At 39.8% G+C, this 24,796-nt stretch overlaps 1 protein-coding gene across 4 annotated transcripts in view; it reads right to left on the bottom strand.

Moving 5' to 3' along the window:
* The window catches only part of slc12a5a (solute carrier family 12 member 5a), a 184,453-nt gene that overhangs the window by 84,425 nt on the left and 75,232 nt on the right, over positions 1 to 24,796 (bottom strand). The gene's annotated exons all lie outside the window — the stretch shown is intronic.

The following is a 24,796-nucleotide window of genomic DNA, read 5'->3' as shown; positions in this document are numbered from 1 at the left end:
AAGTGAACACATTACGAGTGTGAGCTGGGCAACATGATAGGCTGCTGCACTGCACTGCAGCAACAACGCATTTTCGGGATCGGCGGTGTATGACAGGTAAATAGAGGTCACTTTTTGAAGGATGATGGAAGACAATGCATCCAAATGCGCACAGTTGCGCGCACACACACACACAAACACATGCTGCTTCTTTCCCCTCCTGAGGTGATTCATAAAGATGTGTCCTCTTTGCAAGTGCTTGCATTTGTAATGTTTTCTTTAAGTTTTTCCTGACTGTTTTTCAATGAAGTTGTTTTTTTTCCCTTCATCTGTGATTTTGTCTTGAACTTTATTCAGTAAACAAGAAATTGTTTTTGAGTGTTTGCTGCTCCTGTGATTGAGTTGTGTGATTGCATTGACACAGTTCTGTTGTAAATACATCTGCAAAGTGGGCCTTTGCTGACTGCTATTGGAAGAGAGGAACATACTAAAAGTTGAGGCAACTGTCAGTAATTTGTGTACATTAGATGGATATTTTTACTTTGGGAGAGAGTTCACCATGTACTGTGTAGGTCATGATCAGTGTACAAGACGACATAAAACTACATCTTGTACCATGCCGCATTGAACTACATACCATATCAACAGAAACCTCTCACGACGAAATAGCATAAAAAAATATCAACACATGCAAATTTGAACAAAAGCTCCAATTGCTAGCACCACTGACAAATCAATGACCAAAGCTGAAAACTTTGAAATGCAGCGAAAAGACTTGAGCGTTTTATTTTTGGCTCTGGAGTCTTGTCCTACTTTTGTGCCTTTGACTGAAACAATAAGCGATGCGGCAGATGACGAGACTTCATTTCGAGTTGCGTCTCCCGGAGCTTGCCGCCATCCAGGCCTGGTCCTCAGCAGAGGTCTAAATGAATCTTTCAGATACCTATGTCAACAAGCCTACCCCGATTAAAAGGGGAGACGTGGTGACATGTGACCTCGGCTTACATTTGGCAAGTGCAGAGGTACTGTGATTCTGAGAGTTCTGTGTTACATAAGGAACTTGGTAACAGTAGGGGGGCCTTAAAATGTTAAGGGAGTCTGAGCACTGTGTTTCTTCGCACGTGATCTCCACAGACCTTAAAAACTCACCTTGTAAACCCTCCATCCTACAGCAGTTGGAGTATAACCAAACGGCTCTGAATTACCTTTTTACACATAAACCCCAAAGTATGAAAGATGCATGCGCGTTTTCCAAAAGTGGCATGAAGCAGCAATGGTGAAGGACTGAGATGCGAATTGTACCGAAAATCTATTGAAAATCAGGCGAATTTGCTAGCCTGATCCTGAAACCCATTTTACAAGTCTTTCCAGACTAATTCTTTCTGATTTGATCGATTTGTTCAAATCTCCATCGATAGCTCCAGAATATTAACTCTCTTTGTCATCATCCTTGGTTCCTGATTCTCATTTGCCTTTTCTGTTTGCCAACAGATAAATGATAGTCATGCACTTGTCCTGTATTTGTAACATTTTAGATCCAAACTAATTGTTTTTCAGATCATTGTCAATCGTTCCCAAAACTAAAAACCCTTGCTGATCCTAAACAAGCTTCCTTTTACTGCATCATACTCATTTGTTTTTTCCGGATAAAGTCCGATCTCACCCCATCCTCAAAACCAATTGAGTTTTTTCATTCTCATCACTCAATAGATGTTCCTTTTTGATATTTCCACATCTCTATCATTCTTTGCATATTTGTGTTCAGTCACTTGAGATACTTTGGGATCCTGCCCTATCCTCAATTTTCGATTCTGAATCTCGTTCCCATTTGTAAAATATGATAACATTTATTATACAATAATAGCGATAAAACAATGAATGATAAAATAAAAATAGAAATATTTCATACAATAATAAAAACTACAACGAATCATAAAATAATACAATGTGCAACTTATTCAGAATTCACATCTCCTAACATCTTTCGCAATCCTTTTCCTTCCTTTATTTGTATCAGTTTTATGTGGTTACAATAGCACTACCAGATCTCTATCAGCATTTTCCATTTCCAAATGAGTTTAAGATAGACAGCAATCATCTCATTTCCCTCGTCTTAAGCACTAGTTCTTCACTGCCATTTATCTTCTGAAAATGCAATCACTATTTGCCAATCTCATCTGCCGTGTCATCAATATTTCAAGATCTTTATCAGTCTTTTCCTTTCAATTCCATATTTTCCGTTACTCAACGTTTTGATGTTAATCCTTTCTTTCTGATTCTCATTTGTCTTTTCAAATTCTTTTCCATCATTCCTAATTTCTCCTGATGCTTCCTTCAATGTCTCCCGGGCAGAGGAGGTTGAAGGACCATATGTTCTCTGCATAGCAAACAGTTCAAGGTGAGGGAGGGGTGAGATTCCATATACGTGATTTCTTTAGAAGGCGTTGACGTTATAGAGGCTATTGACACACAGACACAAGTGTTAATAAAACCATGTGTTCAACTTAATATGGTTATTGCATTCCTTAGAAGATGTCGAAATGGAGATGACATGCTTGTAGACATACGTTTGCATTATTCCGATTTCTGAGTCACTAATTAAAGTGTACATTTGCCTCTACTCTGTATAGCCCTTGACAATAATTTGGTCATGCACAATAGTAACGAAGCATTGTGTACTATCCATCTGAAATGTCATTACCATTCTCCTTTACCCATTATTTTGTGTGCTATTTTTCCATTAGCGTGATAATTCAGCAATAAAGGAAGAAAGAAATGAATACATCAAAATGCAGAGATGTACACTTTGAAAATACATAATGTCCATATGCCATAGAACACAGATCCCAACAGGAAATTTGCAGCTAGATTGCATTTTATGTTTACATGAACCTGGATTCATTTCCATGGGATTAGCGTCGAATGCAGACATTCAGTAGTAACTCAGCATCATACTGTTGTTAGGTTGAAGGGCGGGTGGATGGATGGATGGACGGATGGATGGACGGATGGTTGAGCATGTAGGCAGACGGACAGATGAAAGGACATATGGCTGGACGGCTGCACATATTAGCCATATCACAGCCATATCAGCCTTTTGCTCATATGAAATAACTCATTCTATGATCCCAATTCAAATAAAATTGAGATGAAGTGTAAATACAATGATTTGCAATTTCTTCTGTTTGTTTGCCGTATTTCCCATTGAATACAAAGACTTTTGTCTTTGTATGGCAAGCAAAGATGAGGCGAGGATCACCTGTATGTGAACAATGACAATACATCAAACAGGACATGAAGGACAATATACCATACCGTACAATGGCAAGAAATGTAAGGGTCATCATAATTTACGGCCAATATTATCATTGAAAGGTTCAAAGAATCTGGTGAAATCATTGCATGTAAGTGGCAAGGCCGAAAACCAACAATGCACACATGTGACCTTGGATCCCTCAGTTGGCACTGGATAAAAAATTGATGTCGCTGTGTTAAGGATACGGGCTCAGGAAAAACTTCAGAAAACTACGAAATATAGTTCAACACTACAGCTTTAAGTGCAGCTTAAAACATTACTCTGCAAAGCAAACGTCATTTATCGACAACATTCAAAGATTTACAGGCTTCTCTGGATGTGTGTTCATCTAAGATGGACTGATGCAAAGTGTGAAAGTGTTCTGTGCTCTGAATAAATCTCATCTTAATGTTTGTGAACATGGATGGATTCGGACGATGGTTCGGTCTGCTTGCTTCTTTGAAGGAAAATAATGCGGTACGAAAAAAGCAGCAGAGGAGTAAGCAACTCCTCTGGTTGCTAACACCCAACTGATTCCACCTGCTTGCACCCTCCCACTCGCCCCATTACCATTATCCATGGAAACCAGGTCAAAATGGCTCTTTGAACCTTAAAGCTTGCTGACCCCTGATCTAAGCAATGTCTTTTTCATGGACTCCTCTTCTTATTTCAGCAAGACAATGCCAAACACATTCTGCATGTGTTACCACAGCATGGCTTCATAGTTAGACAACGGATAATAACATGGCCTGCCTGCAGTTCAGACTTGTCTCCCATTGAAAATGTGTGACACATGATGAAAATACGTAAATAAAAATATAAAATACACAATGGCTACCCCAGACTGATGAAAAGGTGAAAGGGACAGAATTCCACCTGTTTCAACAAGTAGTGTCCTCAGTTCCATAATATTGATTAATTTTGTTAAAAGGAAAGGTGAACAAAGAGGTAACAGGACACATCTCAGCATCTTTGAAGTGTTGCAGTCACAAAATTTGAATTTAATGATTATTTGACAAAAAATTAATTTTTCATCCAGAATTTTAAATATCTTGTCTTTGCAATGTATTCAATAAAATATATGTTGAACATTATTTGCAAATCCTTCAGCTTTTATTTACGTTTAAAACAATGTCCCAGTTAGGTTTGTACTTCTGTTACTCAATCTGAGGGAAAAAAGATAACACACACACACACACCGTTTCATCTTCATGACTCATTTAATTTTGTTCTTTGCATAAAGGTCTATCCTCCTCCATGCCCATGTGTACAATTAGCCTTGCAATGGTGTGTGCATGTTCAAGCGTTGTCCTGCATGACTGCTAGCTCCAAATACATGCAAGTCCCCTGTGATAGGTGTTTTTTTTTTTTTTGTTTCCCCCTGGTGGTTTTCTGTGTTTATTTTTTACGTGCAGATTGTGTGACCTTCTGCAGATGTCGCACTAACAAGCCGGGATGCCGGTGCCACCCTGTCGTATTTGCTGCTGTGCACATTCAATTAGACCAATGAGGTTGCTTTTTGCCCTATTGCACACAAAATGTTACTGAGTCACACCAGCGCAGTACAAAAAAATAATCTGTAAAACGACTTTACTTGGCCATATTATCTGTAGATATTTTCTCGGAAGGTTGTTTCTCCGTAAGGCTCCATTCTAATGATGAGCAGTTCTCAAGGGAGGGAAAAAATTATTTCTGCCAGATATGTGGCAGAGGCACTACTCACGCAATGATTGCAAGGCTGCTGGGGTGAACGAAAAGAAGAAGGCGCATCTCATTTTAGACAATTGCCTATTGGTCTGTCGTTCTATCAGCAGGTTGGTAGATGCGTTAAATGGATAAGAAAGCGAATGGTACAATGCAAATTCCATTTCTTTATCATTACACTTTTCATCTTTACTACCACTGGGACCATTCACACAGAAAACAACAAACCAAAACACAACTACAGGGTGAATACTTTAGCAGTTTGCTAAACGTCGAAAAGGTATGTATAGTACTGTGTTTACAAAGATCCTTCCAAGGACATTTGACCAGGCGTCTCCTGTAGGTAAGTTCTTTTGCCTGTGTGCCTCTCTGCATGGCAGTCCAGTTTTCCTGATGGAGGAGCGGCTGTCATTTTCCATCGACATTGCCATTACATGCAGGAGTCTGCACATCGCTGCAAAGCTCACACGCTTGATTAAAACAGCCCAATTAGCACTCTGCAGTTCCAGGAAAAAATGCCGTTCAATATGAAAGGCATTATTCGATATCTTTCATATGCAGCTTACCGTCCATGCACTAGTACACAAACAGAATGTAAAACGAGTAGAAGAACTGATAGTACTCAGTCAAACCTGACTCGTACTGCTTGTACTGTAGCACTCAGATATCATCCAGCGAACAGATTAATTTAGTTGTCAACTTGTATTCCAAGGTTTCCCTGCTAGTATCCTCAATTGTGACCAAGTAGTGGAAGACAAGTTGTAGAAGTACTAGCTAATAGACATCGTTTAACTAATGCACTGAATTCTCTTGAGAGAAGACATAGAGCGTGATGTACAAGGTCCTAAAGCTGGATATCATATCAAATAAATGTTCTAAAGATTTTCCATAATTGGACAATGTACGCAGCAAATGCTACGCCATGGAGGCTTGACCCCAATGCAAATAAGTCTTCAGGCTCACTATGGAGCGACCACATGCAGGTTGCCCATGAATCACCAAGCCCTTCCTTGCAACGAGCCTTTTGGTAGTCAGCACTAGTGAGGAGATAATGACAGTGTAGCACATTGCGGTGCTTAGGATTTACACACAGGGCTGCGCATGGGTGGATGGAGGGCAATGAGAATATATCAAATGCTCTCATTGGAGCTAATATCTGCAGTATTGACGCCGTCCCGACCTAACGCTTTGGAACTCAGTCAGCCGATCACTTTCAGTGCAACGACGAGGGAGGCTCGTGGAGGGAAGGAGAGTCAAGATTGGAAAGCGATCCAAAAAAAGAAGCGGCAGGCAGGTGAAAAGGAATGCAAAGTCATGTTGCCATGGCAACTAGCCCAGGATGGTGGCTGGAGATAGAAGTGAGTGAGCGAGCGGGTGGGAGATCTAAGCGGCTCTCCCAGCATCCTCGTGACGACTCACCGAATGGGAACGGAGCTGACGATTTAAGCGGTGGAGCGCAACAAGGCTTACTATCCAACCCCGCATCCAACTATCTCTCAATGTATCATTAGCTCGCTTTCCATCGATTAGAAATGCATCATTCATCCATTTATCAACGTGATCTACCGATCTATCAGTATCTTACAGAATCTCTACCCATCCCTCCATGTGCATCCCTCTAACCATCCATCTATCTACAGTACTTGCTATTGCACCATATCATATGTAGTCATATGGTTGTGAAATGCACCAAAGGCAAAATGGTGGGTGAATTTAATAATTGGGATCATCCCTACCGGCTCCAAACAGAAAACAAGCACAGTGGTGGCAGCATGAAAATGATGACACCTTGAAATAGAATATGTACAGCAATACAACGCATTTAAAATCCCATCTGTGCAAGCAAGTGTCAGCTTCTAAACTCACAAATGATGAATAATTGATGTGTTTATATTTGATTGCGTGATGTCTGTGCGATATTCACCGGAATAACGAAGCCTTGTCGGCTTTGGGCTTTTCGTATTCACTCACGCTGTGCACAAACATTCCACTCATTTGCATTTTCACAGCTGAACGTCTCTTCTTTTTTCTGGTTTGCTGTACAACTGAATCGTGAAGATTAGCATCGAGAGCATGTTTAAGATGGCAATCGTGTTGTTAGTGGTGCGGAAACTTGGCGAGGCATTTGAGCAAGGGGGGAGAGTTGGATGCTGGCGTTTGTATCATTTGTATGCTTAAGGTGGAGCTGCTGCCACTGTCATTTGCAGAGGCTGTCATGGTGAATAATGGCAGCCGGGAAGCAGCATTAAAATGCATTACAGTAGGTTCAGCTTAAGTACAATGGAACCTCTAAATCGGAATAGCACTGAGTTGGATACGTTATGGCTAAAACACATCATCTAAAATATACCTCAAAAGCCACACATCTGCGGCCTCATGATGACCTGTAACATTGGATTTAAGAACTTCAGTCTCACTAAGTGCAACCCTTAATTGTGTTTTCAAAAACGGGTTATACATTTCTGTGCCATTCTGTCAAATTGTAACCTTTGTGATATGTTTTTTCTCAATTTAATATCATCAGCCAATGTATAGTAAGATAACCAATTATTAAAATGCGGAAAATCCATCAATTACTCTTTACCCTCACTAAAATTAGCAAGCCCGGAGGCTGCAAAGATGTTTACATAACATTTGCCTCAACACCATCTGTTTCCATGTTTGGAGGTTGGGAGAGGTACAGCTACTTAGCAGAAGTAAGAACAGACGCTTCGGATTTGTGTGTCACCTGAGCATTCAAAGTGCTTACCCTAACCTATAGACTCCTGCCCTAAAAGCCTAAATATGGTGATGGCCTCATTCAGTCAGAGACGGTTTGGCCACCAAAGACCCATTAAGGCTGTCAGGCCCTTCCGGCTCATAACATCCCAAACATGAGTGCTTATTATTTCTCTTAGTTTTTTTTTTTTTTCTTTTTTTCTAAGCCAGCGTGACAGCTGCCATAGAAGAAAGCAACAAACCTTCCAGGTGTCCCATGTTTTAAGTCACTTTTCTTAGTTTTTCTCTGTCAGTCTGAGCAGGAAGCCGGAGCACATGTTTATTCAGTCCTTGTCTACAAGAACCTTGCTCATTTAAATCCGTAGACTGCCCCGTTTGTCGTTTTTTGTTTATTAAAAAAAGTCGTGTATATATGAAACCGCATAGTCTGGTTTCAAATTCGTTTACAAGCATATCAAGTCACTAGGCGGCAGTAATGTCGCAAATTCTGTCAAATCGGAAAGAACTTCCGCCTCCGACGACACCACGTCGTATCCACATCTTCGGCGGGAAAAAGAGTAGCGCGATGACTCGTATCTCCGTTGAAACATGTCACACGCAACCACGAAAACCCGGAGGCTTGGGCAAATCTCCACTTTAGTCGGAGGTTTTGAAACATTTAAATTTGATGGGGGGAAAAAAAAAAAAAAGCCCGGCCACATAAAGTGAATAGGGAAAAACTGAGATATTTATTGCCTGTTTGCAAGAACCCCAGCTACATGTAGACAACGCCTGCCCCAAACGTACGCGCACAAACACACACACACACACACACACACACACAAACACACACACACATGCACACAGTTACCACTGCAAGGTTTTCACTCCAGACAAAAATCATATTTGGGGGTGCTAACACCACACTAGGTGTACATCTTTAGCTTGCCATCTCAGAGCAAAACATCCTCCTCAAGTGACCTACACGGGGGCTTGCAAATGCTGCAGGAGTTGGGTGAGAGGTAAGAAGTTTTGAGAATTGCTTCTAAGCAAAGACTATAAAAAAAGGAGATAGATTTAGTCTGTACTTTGAATGTCACGATGATTATGCACTTAAGTAATTCTTATATGTATTTGTTACAGTTCTTGATGTGTTTTGTAATGTAGTAATACTGTCATTTTTAATATCAAGGGCTTAGGAGAGTTTTTTTTGGGGGGGTGTAACGGATTAGGCAATTTATATTTAAATAATAAAAAAAACATCTACTGATGAAAAATCCACGTTACAAAATGACTTACGCAATGAGTTAACGTCATAAGTAGAGGTACCACTTTGTGTGCTTATATATCAATGTAAAAGGATGAATTGTCATTCCACTGTTGGAGTGAATGCTGCATTTTTATCTGAAGAAGGTAGTACTGTACCTTTAAGAAGAGTGTTCACTGATATCCTGCAAAATCAAGGAAATTGGTAGCGCAGAATGCCCGCAAAGACTGACGGTCTTGGAATCTTTGCGTAAAAATTCCGATATTATCACTGTAAACGCCATCGTGCCTTGGGAGAGCTTAATAAATGTAAATAATACATTTGTTTACTGTATCTTAGATAAGATGGTAAATTGTCACCGATGGTGTGTAGCCTGGATGATTTTGCACAGTGGACGCTGGTCTGTACAAAGTTGGCTGTGGCTTCACAGCTGGTTGTATGTGTAGAGGAGTGAGTGATTTCGAACCGTTAAATGTGATATAGATTTACAGTATAAATGAGGTTGACCTTGTGAAAGAAAAGCACTATTTTTTCATGCTGTTTAGAGGGGCAACGTACCTTGTTGCCCTCTGAGTGCATCCGTGAAACTTTGGAGGAATATCGAGAAAGGGGATTGGACTGTTCAATTTATCGCACATGCACTTTACAAATGGAGATGTGTGACTTGAAATGTTTTTGTGTGTTTTTTCTTTGTTAAGCAAGCCACTTACTCTACTGTTTGTTAACACTGTACATATTTCATGTGCAGTCAGGAATAAAACCCACATAAAATAAAGTGTGTGTGTGTGGTCCAATTCCTCTACCAGGCCATATATAAAATATATATATATATATATATATATATATATATATATATATATATATATATATGTATATGTGTATGTGTATGTGTATGTGTGTAATAAATTGTAAAATAAATACGAGGAACTTGATGGATCATGAATTATATGACCATGTCTATTTTCAGAAGCTTTTAGATCTTTTAGCAGCCTCCAAAGGATGCATTATTGAATGGTAAAGGCCCGAATAATACATGCATTAGTAGGGATTGAAAGGGTGAGAAAGGATGTCTTTTTTTGGTGTCAAAGAAACCTTTAGAAAAAAGCAAACTGCTTCAAGTCAAACTAGAGGGAACTGGTTCAACTTAATGCAAAGAAGCTTAGCCATAGACCACAATAACAGGTGTCTGATCAGATCTGCTTTGTTTGTCTAGTATCTTCATGGCAAAAGTCACTTGTGTCCATCGCCAGACCCGAGAGCAAATATTTGACTCGAGTTGCCAAATGGGCCGTGAGACCAAACAGTAACTACCTGGGACATTTAGGACACAAAGCTTCTTTGTTGAAAACATTAGTATTTTATGCTGGAGATAAAGGCAGAGTAAAAATCATTTTGTATTTAGATTTGCAGAAGCAACATTCGGCTTGATGTTCAGGGTCATTTTGGACATTTTATGTTTACTCCCAGCCTTAATCATCATCATCGCCGTAAAAGCTTTTGCCTCTTTGGAGGGACTTCCTTATAGTAATTTGAAAAAACTCAAAGCTCCATAGTAAACCTTTTTGTCATCCTTAATCGATCAAGCTACCTTTTATGTCAACTTCACTGGAAGTGCAAACTAAAAATAAAAGTGTGTAACACAAAACCAGCAGTGACAATCAACGCTGCAAATATCAAAATAAAATACAATCGCTACGCTTGTGAAAATATGGTTATTTACTGCTGGTTTACCAAAAAACTTTGTGCCTTGCACCCTGTCTTCTCTGTACAGAATAGGCAAACTCAAAATGGAAGGCCAGTATTGAGATTTCACCACAACCTCAAAACTGGGAAGCCGAACTTGACCCTCAGTCCATGGTACTCCTCAGTATTATCCTCTGCAGTAAAAATAATAACTCAAAGTCGTGCAGCACCCTGGAAGTTTCTGTTGGACTGTCCAATTTAGTGTTGATTGGTCCCACTGGCGCTAAGGAGTGATTTCATGAAAAATCAGACGGTCTGTGCGTTTCATACTTCAGTGATGTTCTACTTAGTCCGAAAAAAAAACAAAAAACACTCATAATACCATAATTTATGACACCACCGCTGGAGAAATCCTATACAGAAGCACACATACACATTGCTGGGTGTTGCATCACTGTAATCGTTTCAACACAGGCTAATTTTCAGAGCTTTTAAACATCAATAAATCAGCATTAACAATTAAAACTTATCACAACACATGATACGCGATGGCCATCAATTGAACATGAACAAAAAAAAAAGGAAAAAATTGAAGCTTTAGAAAATAAATGCCTGCACTCACCAAAATGGCTGTCCCCCGATGCACTTATTTCACACAAAATTGTGGGTTAAAAAAATCAAGTAAATATAGTTGATTTTTCCGGTAAAGGTCCCCAGGTCTGGCTCAGATGTAGGCTACACCGTTAATGCACATCAACCAAGCTACACGGTGTAGCTTGGATGAGCATAGCGCTGCCTCCCATCCATTCCATCGTACATGTCACGTTCAATTTGAGGCCTCTAGCTGGCCTTACTGTTGCCAATTTGTGATCTGATTGGCTATCGCAACTATCTATTAACTATATTTGCCCGTTCACTTACAGTGCACAGACGCCCGCATTGTTGATTCTGAAGGCCTTGACACAAGTTTGCTCTGATTGATTGATTCTGATTGTATAAAAACCCTAACTGAACATGCCTGGATAAAAACCCTAACCTAAAACTATAACACTGGAATGAGCGTAAAAATGGATATGATACGAGAAAAAGAATACAGAGAATATTTATAAATATATTTAGGAAAATTACATTTAAAATGAAATTGACTTTTATTATAATGATGATAATGTCAGGTGATGTTAGGCCAGCAGAGAAGGCCTTGCTGGCCCTGAGAAAGGAACTGCGAAAGGTACAAGTAAGTAAATAAGGGAGACTGGGACCATTAAAATATTTTTTTCAGGATATGTTTAGAATTGATTGGTCAATGTTTGAGAATGAAGTCATGGACATAATAATAATCTCAGCAGAAATGCCTGCTTAACAAATGCTTCATTTCCAATTACCAAGACCAGGACAGCAAATGCCATTGATGTAGGTATATATGGCCCCGACACGAGCTTGGCGGGAACTTAAGCTGATATAAGACGGTGGGAGGGAGGTAAGGGAAAAAGAGAGGTAGAGCGAGCATGAGGTGTCTAAGCGGTCAGCATTGCCAAAGGCGACATTGCACTCGAGGGAACAGCGCGTGAAATTCAAACCAAGCGGCATAAATATTTGATGAGGAGATTACACATTTCATCTATACGTCCACTTAGCCTGCTCCTATTTAAGTGAAAGGCGGCCGATCTCCCGCCACTACTCTGGTGCGTCTTAAGTGTCGTTTGATTGCGCTGTCGTTGTGAGCTATGAAAATATGTCACGTGTTTTGACATACACTTGAATTATGGATGCAAGTGAGAGTCAGTGCAGTACAGTGGAACCAATGGAACCAAAAGTTAAGTTACATTTTTTGCTGCAGTGTTCAGTGTCAACAAACATTTATTTATTATTATATATACAGTAATTTTTTTATTTTTAAAGTGGTGAGTGACAAGAGGAAATGTTGCAGAGTAAAATAAAAACATAAGGACTAAACGATTCATTTAATCCGTAATATAATAGCGATATGACAAAACGCGATAACCTAAATACAAAAACTGTTGTTTAAATGTGTGGTGCGAGTGGAAAAGTGCAGAGGGGAGTGAAGGGGAGTAAGAAGGGGCTGACGACGCCATCGCTCTAACGACGATGAAATTTTTGGTGATTTCTGTTTGCATTGTAGTTTTTAGGAAAAAGAATCACAAGTTAGATTATCTTCCACATTTGTACAGCCACAATAAATACTGACGACTCATTGACCTACTGATGACACAGCATTATGAGCAACTGATGTTTGGTCTCCTGTGCAAAGGGCACTTTGACATAGTCACAATGATCGAGGGATTGAGCCCACAACCTCTCAATTGGGAGACGACCATACAGCCCCTGAGGCATGCCTGTTACTTTACAAGATTACTCTTACGTTTGCACATAACTGCAAAGAGTTCATAACTGGCTATAGATCAGAGCGTTTATCTAATAACAGCTTCGTGTGTGAACGGGTGTTATTGAATTATCTGGTGCCATTGCGGGGAGGGATTTGTGCAAAAGTGTTCTCTCTGTAAAATGAATGACTATTTTCCCAAACAAGGCCGCTCATAGACCTACTATTGTAAATGGTCAAATTACAGTGTGGCTCTTTGTGTGCCCCTTTGGTAATGATGGCCTCTAATCCAGTAATGTCCCTCTGCATTTATCTGTCACTTCAAGCAAGCATGGATCGGGAATCTAGAAGAATTAGTTACACACAGATGCACTATAAATGTATCCTAATCATTGATGACCAAGCACATTTCATTGAACACTAAATGTAATAAAACAAGGGGGATAAAGATAGATAAAAGCTAGAATGTACAGCAAGCTTGGAGAAAATGTGGACCCTGACGGGATTAGCGTGAACACTTTGAAGGCGGGCATAATGGTTTCAAAAGCTAGATATAACATGTACATCAAACTGGGAAGAGATGTTATTTATGCTATTGATTAGCTAAAATCATAATAGCAAAATGAAACATATACTGGCTACTGAAGAGACAGCACGGATGCTAACATGACAGCAGCTTTAAAAGCTACAGTTGAAGGTGGGAAAAATCTGTTTTTAAACAAAATAGAAACACCAAGCAATGAAAAGATAAATATATGCGAACATACCTGGGTCCTGATTTAAAGTTTGTATATTTCAGTGGCTGTGTCAAAGCATGATCCACATCCTCTGCACGATTAGTGGTGCGCATGTGCTTTATTTTCGACATTGTTGATGACTAATTAAAGCAAAACCAAGAAAACTGGGACAAAGCATGAAGGTGTTGCCTTCACAATCTGTGATGTATATTTTCATAAAGATCAGAAAGTTCTATGAAAGACATGCTGTTTCTGTATGTACACCTGTACAGTGACAATAAAGGCATTCTATACTATAATATGTCATCATGCATCTTCTGATCGAAAGGCTAGCTAGTTTGAATAGTCTTATTTGAATAGAAAAGAAAGCAGCTTCTGTCATTTGATTCATTTTCCAATGAACACCGTGGGGCAAAGACATGCACGCATGTCACATGCACGCACAGACGCACACTCAAGCACACATGCAGCAGGAACGTGACTACAAGTGTGCTGTACCTAACGAGCGCTCTTAGGATGAAAGAGGGAAAAAATAACGCACATTTCATGGAGCTGCTGCTTATCTTGGCAATTAAGGATGGAGCCGGGGAGATCAAGAATGGCCACCACAAATATAACCCTAACCTTGATGTTTTATGTGGATGTTTTCATTCACACAGGAGATACTGACGGCAGTAGACAGGGAGGCAGCCCATAACCGGATTGGCAAAGTATCGTGATTTTAAACGTCAAGGTTATTTGAAACCGTTCAAATGTGTCAAAACCGGTAGGTTATTTTCCCTCCCGCGCCTTAACGGGCAAATGCCTCGTTTGAGCGGGAGCCTCCTCTCATTGCGTATCACACGTGAGTTCTTCTCGGCTGCAGCAGCCAATCACATTAGAGTTGCTGTTGTACACGTTCTCCTTTGCCGCTGACGACCGCAGGTAACGTGGCTAACATGCTATCAAATGCTACTTCATACATATACTACCATGTGCTACTTTCGCGGAGCATTTTATGTCATATCTTTCAAAGTAGGACTTGCAAAATGAACTTTCCCCCCGTCCAAACAAACCAGATTGGTTGTGTGGGAAGAATTCATCTTTTCAAAAACGGCAGGTGACTGGGCAGGCATGTATGCTATGAGCTAGCAGTGAGCTAGCAAGCGATAGCGAGTGAAAGAGAGAGTGAAAGAGAGAGCGAGAGAGAGAGAGAGAGCGCACGAGAGATGGGAAGTGAGAGAGACAGCTCAGGCCGATTACAGTGGTGGTGCGCGTGTGCAGAAAATAAACACGTCACCAAGAAAAAAAACACATTGTAATTGATATATAAAGTAGGTGACCATGTTTTTATTCTTGTGCTGTATTGGATGTGAAAAAAAATATTGTTTACGTTTATATTTGAGCAAAAAGCATTTTGCCCACTGAATGTTTGATTCTATTTATTTACAACTTTCTTTTCATTTAGCAAGGTAAATCGTTGTTATTGTATAATGTTCTGCCTTATATATTTTGTTTAGTATTAAATCTATTTTTTAATGTGGAAAAAAATTGTTAAAAAAGCAAAAAATATTTTTAAATAATATATTGTAGAACTGGGTGGCTCGGTGGCGCAGTGAATAGCACGTCTGCCTCACAGTTAAAGGGACCCGAAGTTCAAATCCACCTCGCTGAATCCCAGAATCTGCCTAGATGTTATGGTACTCGTGGTGAGCATATTTGCTTCACAGTAATGAGATTCTGGTTTCCGAGTTAGTTTTTTTCTGATGAATACGCTGGCCTTCTCCCACATTACAGAAACATGTATTTCAAAGGTATTAACGATTCTTAATCATCCACGATATTTTTGATTATCGTTTGTCAATAGCCCTGATTGATTCCAAAATTGCAAGTGGAGAATAGATCTATTGGAAAGGGAAGCGGTAGTTTGTCAGTCAAGGCTAACCTTGCCTCACATCTGCAGTATACGCAGCTGTTGTAACCATGGAGATACAGTTGACTTTTTTTTTTTCTTTCCTCAGCTTAATGAAAAGAAACAGAGAGATCCCGGCAAACACGAGGCACGCATGCCTCCACCGCGCCGTTGTTACATCACCGCCTAAAGGTAGCTAGCCTGAGTGAGAGCAAATCAATGCGAGGCTTTTCATTACACTTCCATCTCCTCACACGGTGACGCCAAACTCGGGTGGAAATTAAGAGACCCATCAAGGACTTGGGAGGCCTTCTCTCTGGCAACTCAAAGTACCGTGAAAGTAAATGGGAAATACTTCATACATATACTTTCTATTGCACTTGACTATGAGGGGAACAAGTGAGTCTTTGGTGAGATAGGTGGGATCGCGACTTGAAATATGCACTTTTGCATCCCTGTTGTTTGAATCGCAAAACTGCAAATCAAGCCCTGACCGAGCTGGTCTGAATAGCTTTTGAACAAAAGTTTCACAGTGGCAATCAAGTGACAGATACTGTTAATGCAAGTTCCTCATTCTATAACCCTGTTTTGTACAGCTCCGGATGTCCCTCTTTTTTTTTTTTCCTGCCCCGTTTGTAATCTCAAACATTCCTGAAGCTGATTGGCTGTTGTGATGCAAAGAACAGTAAAAGTTGAATTTATTCCATTTTAGCGAATAGGCGGAAGGCGCAGTGTTTCTTGTCCCGTCTCTTGAAAAAGTCCTCCATGCTGCTCACATCGCGTCCTGCCACGCAAACTATATTGACTTAATTTTATGGACCGCCTGTTTTGGCCTCCTCCAGATGTAGCATCAGACAAAACCCTCATGCTGTCACTTGATTGCAAGGTTGAGGAGATTAGCTAAGTAACAATTTGTTAGTCCCTGATAATTCTTCAACATTATTAGACGTAACGTTTTGTGGCATGCGCGTGTGAATGGGAGGTGGTGGACAAGGGGGGCTTAAGTTAGTGTGACGGCCCGTTTTCTACCACGGCCTGACTCCAACCTTAAAATTGTCATTGTGCTTGCATATTAAAGACTGCAGCCATCTTTTTGCTTTTATTTGTCCATTTGTCCTTTGTCCATGAATAAATTACGAATCATAATTTAAAGATTGTTCTCACCAAGAGATGGTGAGGCAAGATGGACAATTGACTGCTAAGCTAATTTAAGATTGACGTGGCTTGCGCATTTAACCCTCAAAGGTATCTCACGTGAAATTGTACCCAGATGACGAAGACCCGCCTAATTTCAACATTGCAAAACTTGTGGCAGCCTCACTGTCGCTAACCTCAAACTCTCCAGTGTCATGCCATAATGCCATAATCATGTGTGATCATGTACAGATTAGACTTTAATTCAATGTCCGGGCCACTGCTAATATGAGACTTCAAAGGAAAGGGGTAACTGATTACTTACTGTACAGTGTATAAGGTATAATCATTTATTTAAGATTAAAAAAAATACATATACTGTGTATATATATATATATATATATATATATATATATATATATATATATATATATATATACAGTCGGCCCCCGGCTTACGAGCACCCTGAATTACGAACAATTCGCCTTACGAGCGTGGATCAGGGAGAATTTTGTCCTCCGCTTACGAACAAACCTCTCGCCTTACGAGCAATTCGACATGCCGGCCATTGAGTATATAGATATGTTCTCGTTTAATTGCGTCAGTTAAATCAACAGTAGCGATAGCATTAATCATCAGTAGATGCTTGGGGCAGTAACGTGAACGCTATTGCTCTTACAACGTCACACTAACTGTCTCACTCACGGTGTCTAAATATATTACCATTTAAGTGTAGTGTTTGTACAGCTAAAGGGAAAAACAGCTGACATGAAATTAAATGTGCCGATTGCAGGACAAAGAATTGTCATTAGTTTAAATGTGTGGTTTTTTTTAAATTAATTGTCAATACATTCCAACCGTTTAAAAAAAAAAGTGCGAATAATTATCAGTCAGTCACGGAGATGCGAATATGCTATTGGTCGATTAAGGTCACCCGGTCTCACTCACGGAGATGCTATTGGCCGGCGTTACACGTCAATCACAGAAATGCCGATATGCTATTGGCCGAACGCCTTTATCTAGCTTGATGGGACAGGATGGAAGTAAGGAGAGAAAATTAGTGAAAAACGGAATGTTGTGAAGACTTTGCAAACTTTATCTGTTAGACATAGCTTCTAAAATTACTAGCAGCGGTAAAGAAAGAAATAAGAGGATGATGTTTTAGTATCTGCGTAATTTGCACCCTGATGAAAGAGTTACTGTAACACTGTAAGAGCAATAGCATTTCTATCGCCGTATTGACTTATAGCGTAGGGCTCTGTCCCCTTCTGCTTACACCCAGCTCAAGTCTTGTTGTTTTAAAGGTAAAAGCTATTTATCCATTGTAATTATTATGTAATGTAAGTGTACAGCAGATTATGTCACTCGATTTTAATATATGTATACAGTGTGTCGTTTTTACCTAAGGCTTCGGCGCGCGTTGCACGCATTCACGAATTAACATGGGTTTGGATTGCCCGCTATACGAGCAATTCGAGATACGAGCGTAGCCGCTGAACGGATTAAGTTCGTAACCCGGGGGCCCACTGTATATATATATATATATATATATATATATATATATATATATAAGACAAATATTACTGCAGTACACGTATTTATTTAAATCTGAAAAGATTAAACCTTTTACAGTGTTTTTTACTTTTCGAGAGGAGATTCCAGATATATATATTTATATGTCTAAATTGAATAAGAGAATGTATAAAATTTGGCGTAATTTGTGATGTGTAAATTTTATATACATTACACAGTATATCTGATTTTATTTATGTATTTATGATTGTATATATGAATTGTCTGGAATGTGTTTTTATGTTGACTAAATAAACGTATCAAAGGTAGACAAAAAAAAGATGCTATAGAAGTGTTGATTTGGATTTTGAATTGCTATTTCACTAACAGTATTCGCTTAGTGTTGAAAATAACCATCCATCCATGCATTTTCTATAAATATGTTGGGACTAAACATGCAGGCATGTTCAGTCTGTTAAAGAGAGAATTTTGGCAGGGAATTAAAAAAAAATAATTTAATAACTAAAAAAAAAAAAAAAAATTATTAACTTCATACACCATCTTTTTGCATAACCATCTGATGTTATTACCCGCGGCTTATAGTCCAGTGTGGCTTATCCATGACAAAAATCTTTTTTTTTTTGCCCATATTTTGCTGCTGCGGCTAATATAAAGGTGCGGGGTATAGTCCGGAAAACACAGTATTTTAAATTTGTCAAAATGTGTTTTGTGTCTGCAATTGTTTGCCAATGAAGCGATGAATTTTATTTATTTTATTTTTTTATTTTAGAATGCTGTTTTTGACTAAATAATTGGCATTACACTTTTTGGGGGAAATTGACCCGGTTTGTTATAAAGAGACGTGCAATATTCGATTTTTATTTTCTAAACTTCGGTATAGCTGAAAAATAACAAAAATACTTGTTGTCAATTTCAATATGTTGCTGGAAAAAAAGGCACACGTTTGGCTTGAATTATTTTTTTGACTTTTTGTTTTCGCAAACATTTGCAATGGGGGTCCTTGGAAAATGTTGCTTTCTTAAAGGGGTCCCTGACTCCAAAAGGAGTCAGAGAAACCCTGCACTATATACAGTAATGCCTCCAACAAAACCACAACCTGCTTGAAAAGCGAGTGATCCCTGCTTCCTCATCCATCACAATGTAATAACACCACTGAGTCCATTGCAATATAGCTGCTTAAATGGGGTAGTTTCACACCATGTCGGCGATGCAGTGACAACCTCAGAGGCCATTTTAATTTACTGTGAGTGGCGACGTTTTCTTTTTTTCCCTTCGTTTTTTTATTTTACCCGACCGCCTGCCGCTCTCTCTTGATGATGAAATAAATGAGAGAGAAGATGAAGGTCCCCCGTGTTGGGCTTGTTTCGGCATGATTCATCTCTTTGCCTCATTTCTACCGACCCCCTTTTCCCATCATAAAGTGCGCATCCATCCTTCCTTCCGGCGAAAATCCGTTACCTCAGGAAACCTTGGCACCGTCTGATTTTTAGCAGTGCGAAAAACGGCCCCAAAATCACACATATTCAAAATTAAGTATTGCAGGGAGTTGACTTATACCTGCATTACTCAAAACCAGTCACATATCTGTGTTTGAATAACATTGTCCGTATTTTCCGCACTATAAGCTGCACCTAAAAGCCTGAATTTTTTTAAAAAGCTGATGGTGTGCCTTATAATCAGGTGCGCCTTATATATGGATCAATATTGAGATTGGGATCCGTAGATGGGGAATGAACTGATAAAGAAAGCTTTACCTGTTTCTTTTGTGTTTTTACAATTGAATAAGGTTGGTTATATTGACATTGAGTTATTCTGCTATTGAGAGTTGAGTTATTTGAGTTATTGTTATTACTTTGAGTATTACTATATTGTGATTGAAAAAGTTTTAAAATATGTCATTAATTGAGGGTGCGCCTTATAATCCGGTGCACTTTATAGAACCTCTAATGTGAAATATTATGCATCCGTTTTAGTGGGATTGCACTTTCAAATGCACTTTGGTCAAGCGCCACCTTATTGCCTCTTTGTTGTCAACAACAAGGCTGCATTTATAATTTTTCCGACTGACTTTGACCCACTATGAATAGGAAAAGACAGCTTGACTGAAAAAATGGGAGAGCAGCGGCATGGCGTGTGTGGACCTCAGCAGGTGGAGGGAAGAAACACAGCGAAGAGAAACTGATACACGCTCGGATCTCGCCACTGTGGTCACTTGGGTAAAAAATACTTCAGCAAAGCATTTCTGGAGACCTTTTCATTTTCTTTTCAATTTCAAACAAATTGGACGGGTCCGAAGATGAACGCCCACAGAAGAGTTTGCGCAAAAGGAAGTTTGCGCAAAAGACGAGAGGGAGAGAACGTCCAGGATTTAAATGGGAGAAGCTGTTTGGCGTATCAGATAGTGATGATGACTTTTAGGGCTTTTCGACGAATTGTTTACTCAGCTGTGTCAAAAAATTAAGCATTGAAACTTCAAATCATTTTATTGTTGCAACATTAGTTTCTGCATTTCCGTCAGCATTTTCGCCCCACGCCGTCCCCCATACCTGCAACAGTATATTAATTGATATATGATAAAGAAATGCGTCTAAAAGTACGTTAATTTTGTCATTTTAATAATGCACACCATGTGTTTTAAGTGGACAGCCATGATATGTGTAACCACTTAAGTCAGGGGACTCTCATTTGCGTTTTTGTAAACTTCCCTCAAATTGAAAGAAAAAAGGAAGGGGGTCAACTTGTACACAGAAAAATACGGTAGATTTTTGGGTGTTTTTATGGGGTGAGGATTGAACCCTCGTCCGTCCATTCTGGAGCCTTTTGAGCAAATTGAACCTTCGTCTCTCCATATCCCAGGGGGACAACCTCCCACTTGGCTTTAATGCAGTTTCCAATATTCCCATTAATAAACAACCACAAAGTCATGGTGGATTCAGTAAAAGTTATAAAATTCTGACTATCTTTTTGTATTTGGTTTTAATGGTCACATTGGTCACCACGGCCATGACCCACTCTTAATTAGCAGGAAAAAACATTTCATCTGACCAACCCCACACACACACCCATTATGTCCGCTCAGAGTTTTATTTATAGTTAGAAGAATATCAAATCAATTAAGCCCCAAAAATTACAACAATTTTGGTGATCCAGTGAGACTGCTGTTGCTGTAAAAACGACTCAAAAGGTGAAGAGAAAATGAACGATATTTGCATGGAGACAACATATTATGCTGTATACAAAGTCAAATAGTTGCCTTTGAAGCGGCTGCCCACCTGCCAAGTGGGAAAAAGACAAAAAAAATCAAGTCACTCTCATTTATTTCAAGCATTTACTGTGAAACTGCAATGTTCAATTCTGCCCTATAATCGCCCCTCCCTGAAAAAAGTAGTCTATGTGCACCCCTAATTCTAGTGTAAAAATAAATAAACACAGAAACACACAGACAACAGGTCAGGCACTGCAGGTCAGGCGACACAATTACCACATCAGACAAGGCAATTAAGTATTGAACTGGGCCTCCACTTGCCTATATCGCTGGCCACTGTGCGTCTACTCATGCGGAGCTAATGCACTTAGTGAAAATGCACATTTTTTTGTCCATGTGCTATAGAGCACTATACGACTTGCAACCATACCTTTCTATGTAACAAATGCCCTTGTGTTGTCATCTCTCTCACTTACACTGCATTGGCGCTCACTCGCCCGCCCCGCTTGCGCCATCTATTCACAGCAGATAAGTCGCAGGGCAGAAAGCAAGAGTAATGACGGCCGGCGTGCACAACAAACGCCTCCTGAAGAGCAAGGGAGGGTGGGAGGGGGCAGGGGGAGCTGGTGCCTGGGGAGTATTTTGCAGTATTATGCAGTCGGCTATGACTAAAACATGATTACAACTATTCACGGCCGTGAAAGGAGTTCAGCCTTGATGCAGAGAGGACTCGCATGTACAGTATGTATAGATGCATACAGCCACGGCTTTATGCAGCTGAGGACAGGCCAAAACATTATAGAGACGTCCTGCTCTAACTCTGCCTGTGCAAAGATAATCATTCCTCTGTTGCATTCATGAAGTTATTGATTTTAGCATGATAAAAGGCTGCCCATCTACTGTATGTGGGTTATAATGTTGATTTGCCATCCCAACACACGACGGAGGTGAAACTGTGGCAGACTGGTTAGCACGTCAGCCTCTCACACAGGCTTTCTCAAAGATGGGTCAACGGAAAAAAATAACACTTTGGGCGTGTGTGGTGAATAATTAGTCGTGTTGAAAATATCGATACATCGATATTTTGCGATACGAAGTGACGCAATAGGTGCATTGCAATATGACAGTTCAGCTTCCAATATACAGTCAGCCCCCTGCTTACGAGCATCCTGATTTGCGAACATTCCGCCTTACGAGCGTGGATCAGGGAGAATTTTGTCCTCCGCTTACGAGCAAACCTCTCGTCTTGCGAGCATTCCGTCAAACCAGCCATTGAGTATGTAGAAATGTTCTCGCCTAACTGCGTCAATATATTCAGCAGTTGCGTCATCTACAATCATTAATAGATACTTATGGCGGTAACGTGAACGCTATTGGTCTTACAATCTCACACTGACTGTCTCACTCACGGTGTCTAAATATATTACCATTTAAGTGTAGTGTTTGTACAGCTAAAGGGAAAAACAGCTGACATGAAATTAAATGTGCCGATTGCAGGACAAAGAATTGTCATTGGTTTAAATGTGTGTTTTTTTTTTAATTAATTGTCAATACATTCCAACCGTTTAAAAAAAAGTGCGAATAATTATCAGTCAGTCAAGGAGACGCCAATATGCTATTGGTCGATTAAGGTCACCCGGTCTCACTCACGGAGATGCTATTGGCCGGCGTCACACGTCAATCACAGAAATGCCGATATGCTATTGGCCGAACGCCTTTATCTAGCTTGATGGGACAGGATGGAAGGAAGTAGACAAAATGAGTGAAAAACGGAATGTTTTGAAGACTTTGCAAACTTTATCTGTTAGACATAGCTTCTAAAATTACTAGCAGCGGTAAAGGAAGAAATAAGATGATGATGTTTTAGTATCTCCGTGATTTGCACCATGACTGAAAGAGTTACTGTAACACTGTAAGACCAATAGCCTATATGCGTTGCCGTATTAACTCAAGAGGTTAATCTCTGCACCCTATTACGGGTGATGATACAGCGCCATATAATGGTTGCTAGACAAGATTGCATGTCAGGTTAGTCGGCGATCTCCCGATATGCATTGGGACAGCGTCATTGTTGCAATTTTGTGAGTTGTAACCAAAGGTGAGCTGACGCTCGAACAAGCCATAAGTGTGCTGCCTAGTAAATGCAACACACACAACCACCTCTCCGCTTCCACCGTGCTCAATTCACGTCGGGAAAAACAGTTGACATGAAATTAAGTGTGCCGATTGCAGGACAAAAAATCGTCACAGATTTAAATGTGTTTTAATCAATAAGATGTCAATACATTCCAACCGTTTAAAAAAAAAGTGCAAATAATTATCAGTCAGTCAAGGAGACGCCAATATGCTATTGGTCGATTAAGGTCACCCGGTCTCACTCACGGAGATGCTATTGGCCGGTGTCACACGTCAATCACAGAAGTGCCGATATGCTATTGGCCGAACGCCTTTATCTAGCTTGATGGCACAGCTGGTTGGGATGGAAGGAAGTAGAGAAAACCCTGACTGAAAAAGTTACTTTGACACTGTAAGACCAATAGCATATCTGATTTACCGTATTGACTTAGAGCATTCATCTCTGCTCATCTCTGCTTATCTCAGCACAAGTCACGTCTTTCCAAAGGTAAAAGTCATTTATCCTTTGTATTTGTTATTTAATGCAACTGTACAGTAGATTATGTCACTTAATATTAATTTATGTATACAGCGTGATGATTTTACCTAAGGCTTCTGCGCGCGTTGCACGCACTCACGAATTAACATGGGTTTGGATTGCCCGCTATACGAGCAATTCGAGATACGAGCGTAGCCGCTGAAAGGATTAAGTTCGTAACCCGGGGGCCCACTGTATATGATTTTTGTCATATTATGAAATGTGTTTTACATGTAAACCATTTCAAGCGCTTGAAAAGACTTCAATAAATGTTACAATACAAAATTAATTACTTTTCGAGTGAGGCAATGATCCAAAGCAAAAATGTCGGTGGAGGAGAACAAACAGCAGAAAAAGAAACTTTATGATACAAAGCATTTCCTTCGTTTCTGTAGTCATGTCTCGGGCTTTCGCACAGTGTTCAAGTCATCCGTAGTATGCTCCTGTATGTGTTCCCAAAAAGCACAATAATATCCGAGTTCCCATATTAATGAGCAGTACAATCTCATGTTGTGTTTAATTTAAATGGGAATTTTGAGATTTCAAGTTTTGTTTTATTTTATTTTGTTTCTTTTACATGCTAAGTAATTTTTGTAATATGAAAAAAGAAAAAAATCTGTACAGAAGCGGCCAAATGTGGAGTATGTCGAGTATGAATTATAACAATAGATTTCTCC

The sequence above is a fragment of the Hippichthys cyanospilos genome, chromosome 9 (genome assembly GCF_059441005.1).
Source record: "Hippichthys cyanospilos isolate Australia breed blue-spotted pipefish chromosome 9, RoL_Hcya_1.0, whole genome shotgun sequence".
Classification (NCBI taxonomy): Eukaryota; Metazoa; Chordata; class Actinopteri; order Syngnathiformes; family Syngnathidae; genus Hippichthys; species Hippichthys cyanospilos.
The sequence above is the reverse complement of the archived record's forward strand: the minus strand, read 5'-3'. Positions and strand labels throughout refer to the sequence as shown.